The sequence below is a fragment of the Callithrix jacchus genome, chromosome 3, assembly GCF_049354715.1.
Source record: "Callithrix jacchus isolate 240 chromosome 3, calJac240_pri, whole genome shotgun sequence".
NCBI lineage: Eukaryota > Metazoa > Chordata > Mammalia > Primates > Cebidae > Callithrix > Callithrix jacchus.
In genome coordinates this window covers 118,534,110-118,540,586 of record NC_133504.1, presented here as the reverse complement: position 1 = coordinate 118,540,586, position 6,477 = coordinate 118,534,110, and the positions used below count along the sequence as shown (strand labels likewise).

Below are 6,477 nucleotides of genomic sequence, written 5' to 3'. Positions count from 1 at the left end.
CATAGTTTGTGAATATTTTCTCCCAATCTTTGGGTTGTCTGTTTACTCTGCTGATTCTTTCTTTTGCTGTGCAGAAGCTTTTTGGTTTAATTAAGTTCCATCTATTTATCTTTTTGTTGCATTTGCTTTTAGGTTCTTGGTGATGAAGTCTGCCTAAGTAAATGCCTAGAAGAATTTTTCCAATGTTACCTCCTAGAATTTTTATGGTTTCAAGTATTAGATTTAAGTAGTTGATGCATGTTGAGTTGATTTTTGTGTAAGGTGAGAGATGGGGATCCAATTTAATTCTTTTACATATGGCTTGCCAATTATCCCAGCACCATTAGTTGAAAAGGGTGTCCTTTCCTTACTTTATGTTTTTGTTTGCTTTGTTGAAGATCAGTTTGCTGTAACTATTTGGTTGTATTTCTGAGATATCTATTCTATTCCATTCATCTACGTGCCTCTTTTCATACCAGTACTATGCTGCTTTGGTGACTATAACTTTGTAATATTGTTTGATGTCAAGTAGTATGATGACTCCAAATTTGTTCTTTTTGCTTAGTTTTGCTTTGGTTATGCAGGCTCTTTTTTGGTTTCATTTGAATTTTGGAGATTTTTTTTTTCTCGTTCTGTGAAGAATGATGGTGGTATTTCAATAGGAATTGCATTGAATTTGTAGATTGCTTTTCGCAATATGATCATTTTCACAATATTGATTTTACACATCCATGTGCATGGAATATGTTTTCATTTATTTGTGTCATCTATGGTATCTTTCAGCAGTGTTTTGTAGTTTTCCTTGTAGAGGTTTTTCAGCACATTGGTTTGGTGTATTCTCTGACATTTAACTTTTGTTGGCCTTCTCTATTAAGTAAAGATTTAAAAATAATGTTTTAATTTGAGAGTCTTTAGTTTTAATTGAACTACTAAAGTTTTTTACACTAATTATATAGTGCTTTTTTATATTATTAGATATTGTCTATTTTGTTTATCTATTTCTTTTCTGTTGTTTATTATATTGACTACCTTTTTTTTTTCTTTTAGGGATTTGGAAAGGATTCCATGATGGTTAATATTGAGTGTCCACTTGATTGGATTGAAGGGTGCAAAGTATTGTTCCTAGGTGTGTCTGTGAAGGTGTCACCAAAGGAGATTAACATTTGAGTCAGTGAACTGGGAGACAAAGACCCACCCTCAGTCTGGGTGGGCACCATCTAATCAGCTGCCAGGGCAGCTAGGATAAAAGCATGCAGAGAAAGGTGGAAAGACTAGACTGGCTGAGTCTTCCAGCCTACCTCTTTCTCCCACGCTAGATGCTTCGGGCCCTTGAACTTCAGACTCCAAGTTCTTCAGCTTTTGGATTCTTGGACCTTTGACCATAAGACTGAAGGCTACACTGTTGGCTTCCCTATGTTTGAAGTTTTGGGAGTTGGACTGGCTTCCTTGCTCCTCAGCTTACAGATGGCCTATTGTGGGACTTCACCTTGTGATCGTGTGAGTCAATACTCCTTAATAAAGTCCCTTTATATATACATCTATCCTGTTAGTTCTGTCCCTCTAGAGAATCCTGACTAACACAGGTACACAGAAAGTACAGTTTTATAAATTCCAAGCATTTTAAAGACTTACTTGAGTCTATTTTTCTCTCATCATCTCCTAACAGAGTAAAACAGTAACTATTGTCATTCATATCCCTCTAGCTCAGATAGCACAATTTTCTCAAATTTGGCATAGATTTCACATTTCTATTTTTCCTTCACATTGTTTTGCTGATATAATCTCAGCTTTCACATCTAGGTTATTATTAATTATTAGCTTAATAGTATGTATTTTATCTTGTAAGTACTATGTTTGAAATTTTAAAGCTAATCACTCTATAGAGCTAAGAACTCCATTTCTTGAGTTATTTATATTCTATTCATAGTTGACTTAAGTGGCTATTCAGATAGCTTTTTTAATCAAAGAATTTTAGATGGCATTGTCTCTCAGTCTAGCATATCTAAAACAACTTCCTGTTGCTGTAGCATAAAAGCATGAGCTTTTCTCACTAATAGGTTTTGGCTCTTGATCTTTTCTGCTCAAAGCTCTGTAAGCGTTATTTCATTTCTTTGTTTTTCTTAGCATTTAATATTGCAAATAAAGTCTGATCTAGACACATTCTGTTTTTTGTCCCTTTATGGTTCATGTGACTATTTTCAACAGAAATGTATTCTGGGGGGTACTGGAATATATCACTCCAAAATATGCCTCTTTGGAATACTTTTTTTTTTTTTTTTTTTTTGCTTAAGTCCACCAGGAAAACTTCTGTTTGTTTGTCTCTAATTATCTGTCTTTGGCTAGTCTAATTCACAGGGCCTCTGCTGGAGAATCTTAGATAGGTAGAAGAAAAGATCTGTTGTTTTTCCCTCCTGAAATACCTAACTGTGGATGTTTACATTAGCAATGATTTTTACATTCACACTTTTTCCTGATCTTAGATTGTTTCTTCCATAACATTACACTCCTCATATTAATATTTTTCAAGGGAATGATAGAGAATCCCTTTATCACAATAGCTCTTTATTTTATTCACTAGCTCAGGCAAAAAACCCAGTAATCATCCAGGCTCTCTGGTTGTCTTGACCATCACTGGACAGATAAGGTGCCCTAAGTTTTGGAGTTGAAGGATCACTGTAACCTGCCTGCCTACTTTCCATAAATGCTGATCTTCCACAGGTAGGACAAAAGTGAGTTAGTGCTTTAGGCTTCCACCAAATCTTCCACATGGGCACAGATGCTTCTTGACTTACAATGGGGTAACATCTAGATGAGCATCATTAGTCTAAATGCATTTAATGCCTCAATAAAACCACCTTAAAGTCAAAAAACCCTAAATCAAACCATAAGTTGGGAATAGTTTGCATCGGATTTAGCAGATTCTTTTAACTTTCTATATGTGGATGATATTCTTCACAGTTTCCAGAGCTGATGCAAGCTTTCTGTTTTGATTTTTGGTCAGCCATGTCCAGGGAAAAATGTGGGAATTCAGGAGGATCTGTGCTCTGATCTTCAGTCTACCATAATCCCAGAACATTAGGGGTCTGAAGTCCGATAAAGTTTTGAAAAGGAAGGAGCAAAATCTGCATTTCTCTGATACAGGAAAGCCCAGCAGAAATAAAATATCCAGGATGTGGAACAGGTGAGGTTGTGCACCATTAGTATGTAAAGCCTTGATTCAGATGAATGGCTAGCAGTACAGTCAGTGCCAGTGAGAGAGGGAGAGACCTCTGTTTGTACCTGGCATGTTTGCTGTTTGGAAGAAACCTTTCATCCATACAGTTTGAGTCTGATCTTACCTCATTCTACTGGTGAGCTGTACTGTGTCTTGCACAGTGCTGCCTCCCTTTTTTTCTGTGGCTCTTTGACACCCCCACCTCCCTGCCAGCCTGGTGTGGCTGATCAAGCTGTTCAAACAACTGGAAGACATCAGAAGTTAAACACTCATTATTTTAATTTGATGCTAATCATGTGTTAATGAGACTAATCCTTGCAATGATTCAGGTAATTTGCTTAATGGCTGCCCAGAGTACAGATTATAGCAATCAGTCACGTCTGATAAGATGTCTGTTGTGGAGGAGGCTGTCAGGTGAATGAGGTGGGAAAAGGCTCAGGAGTAAGTCTGATGTCAGGCATGTTCTATGTTGGAGAGTAGGAGTTAAGGGAAGGAGACAGGTCAGAAATCCAAATTTTCAACCAGAAATGAACATTCTAGTGTTCTTGTTTAGAAGGAAGAAGTTAGTGTTGACAGGCTTTCTCATCTTATAGTGACATACACATTAAGCATGACAGTTTGATGAGAATCATATATACAATTCTTTTTGTTCTGGAGAATAAAGTACAATTAGTAGTTGACATACTCCTACAACTATTAAAATTCGGTTAAAATATTTTTTTCTATTAAAATGTTAAAGAAAAGATGAAACCACTCAGAGCAAAGGAAGACACTTATTTTTTCCTCTTTATCTTAGGAAACAGATGCTAAAATCAAAATTCTACACTGAAGTATTATCATGTTTTTGTTATACCCAAGCATTGTAAGTCTATAGTCAGCCCTTTATATCCATGGGTTTAGGATGCATGTTTTCCATCAATCATCCCTTTGAAAGTGTCAGAAAAAAATACAGCAATAAAAATAACACAAAATAAAAAATGATGTGTATAACAACTATTTACATAGTGTTTACATTGTATTACATTTTATAAGTAACCTGGAGATAATTTAAATCATAGGAGACAATGTGAGTTTGTTATATGCAAATACAATGCCATTTTATATAAGGGACTTAAGAACCACTGGATTTTGATATTCTGCAGGGGCAGAGGTCCTGGAACAATCCCACACAGGTACTGAGGGACAACTGAAGATACAGTCTCTGATGTGCTTAAACTAATCAGCGAGCTCTATGTTGGAGGCATCTCACCCTCTACAAATTTGCTGGATTGAATCATAATATATTTTTCAATAAAATATTGAAATTTAATAAATTATAAAATGTACAGATATAGAAATAACAAAGCATTTCTAGAGTACATGTTCAAAAATTCTGCCCATCATTTGCTTTGCTTTAATTTATTCATACTGATAGAAAATTAAAAATTTTATAGATTTATGACCTAGATATCTGAATTGTTTTATTTTTTCTAAGTATTGGTGAGGTGGGAAAGGTAAAAAAAGAAGATAGATTCAGGTATGAAATAAGTTTTGTAGTTTGTTTTATGTTTAATTTAGTTGTTTTGATGCATTCATGATACCCTCTTATATCTTCTGTGGAATGCAAGTTAATATATACCATATACCAGAGAAATTTCTCTGGTATATGGTATATATTAAATTCCAGGAGCTGTTTTTTTGTTTTTTTTTGTTTGTTTGTTTGCTTGCTTTTTGTTTTGCAAGACAAGGGGCAAGCATGATTCTTGGGAACAAAGAATGTGCCCATTATATGACAGTGAGGGTAGGCATAGACAGGGAAGGAAAAACTGGAGTTAGCTGTATGAGGACTAGACATTCAGCTGCTGTAACTCAGAATGAGTAGAGGTTTTGGATTGACATCAACAGGAGGATTACACATATGGGAGGAATCATAGCATTTAGGACATATATAAATAAAATTATATCTGAGCATTGCCCCTGTGGACCCAAGTAAACAGTTTTCCCTTTTTACCCTAGTTAAGAAGTTATTTTATCAATATGAAAAGCTTTCATGAGCTATCTATTTCATGCTACATAAGTGCAAATAAAATGCACTCATATCAGTGACAATGCTATGAATGAGACTTTTTTTTAAGAATTAAGATGATTGTTTTATAAATGTCTCAAAAACAAAAACAAACAAACAAAAAAACTAACCAACCAACCAAACAAACAAACAAAAAACAAAAAAAAAACTGTGACATGCTCTTAACAGAGGCCCACTGACCAGAATTTGAGAAGCTAATGCTTATAAGGCAGGCAGGCAGACCATTGTTTTGGTAGTAAATGTTTTTGTTGTTATTATTATTATTATTATTATTATCAATCTCATTTTATCTAAGAAAAGGAGAATGGCTCATATGGCTTGCTAATGGTAAAATAATCTGCACAAAAGCAGGAGATAAACCTCTTAAAACATTGAGTGAACTTTTACTTCATTTGGTTTCCTTGTAGCACATTCCCTCTTCCATTAAGTTGAGACAAGAAATATATAGAGGATGTGAAGTAAAAAATGCTAAGCATCTGTATTAATGTAAGAAAATAAAGATTGAGGAGAACAAGGTGATGGTTACAATGCTTCATTTATTGAAAAACTACTTATATAGTCATAAGTGTTTTAGTACATTCAGGCTGCTGTAAAAAAATATCATAATCTGTATGGCTTATAAACAACAGAAATTTATTTCTTACACTTCTGGAGGATAGAAAGTGCAATATCAGGGTGCCAGCATGGTCAAGTTCTGATGTGGGCCCTCTTTCAGGTTGCTACTACCAACTTTTTACTGTGTCCTCACAGGATGAAAGGAGCAAACTAGCTTCCACTAATCCCATTCACGAGAGTTTTGCCTTCATGCCCCAATCATCTCTCACAGGCTCTAACTTCTTAGGGCTATCATATTGGAGATTAGATTTCAGCATATGAATTTTGGGATGGAAAGGGCACAACCGTTCAGACCGTAGCAGTAAGTTAGTGTTATCTACATAAACTATATTAAATACAGGTATCTCTCTGGACTGACCCTGGCTCTCTTTTCTCTGTAGTAGCATAAAATATCATGGCATAATTGTGTTCATTCTTTCCTTTTATTTGAACTTTAGTGTCCTTCAGAAGTTAAGCTAAGTGGAAAAATCCTTGAGGAGATACTTACACTTGCCGACCAATACTAGGGTACTCGGTCTGTGCTATTGAAGTCGTTTTAGACATCTTAGTTTGTTTTCAGGACTTTGAAATAATACTGGTTAAGATGCTGTGAAATTACACATTC

At 35.1% G+C, this 6,477-nt stretch overlaps 1 long non-coding RNA gene across 1 annotated transcript in view; it reads left to right on the top strand.

The window, feature by feature from the left end:
- The first annotated feature begins 1,018 nt into the window (after positions 1-1,018).
- LOC144581873 (uncharacterized) overlaps positions 1,019-6,477 on the top strand; it is a 72,559-nt gene continuing 67,100 nt past the window's right edge. The window contains exon 1 of the long non-coding RNA XR_013533288.1: positions 1,019-1,476. This is a non-coding gene — a long non-coding RNA (uncharacterized LOC144581873). The remainder of the gene's footprint in view (positions 1,477-6,477) is intronic.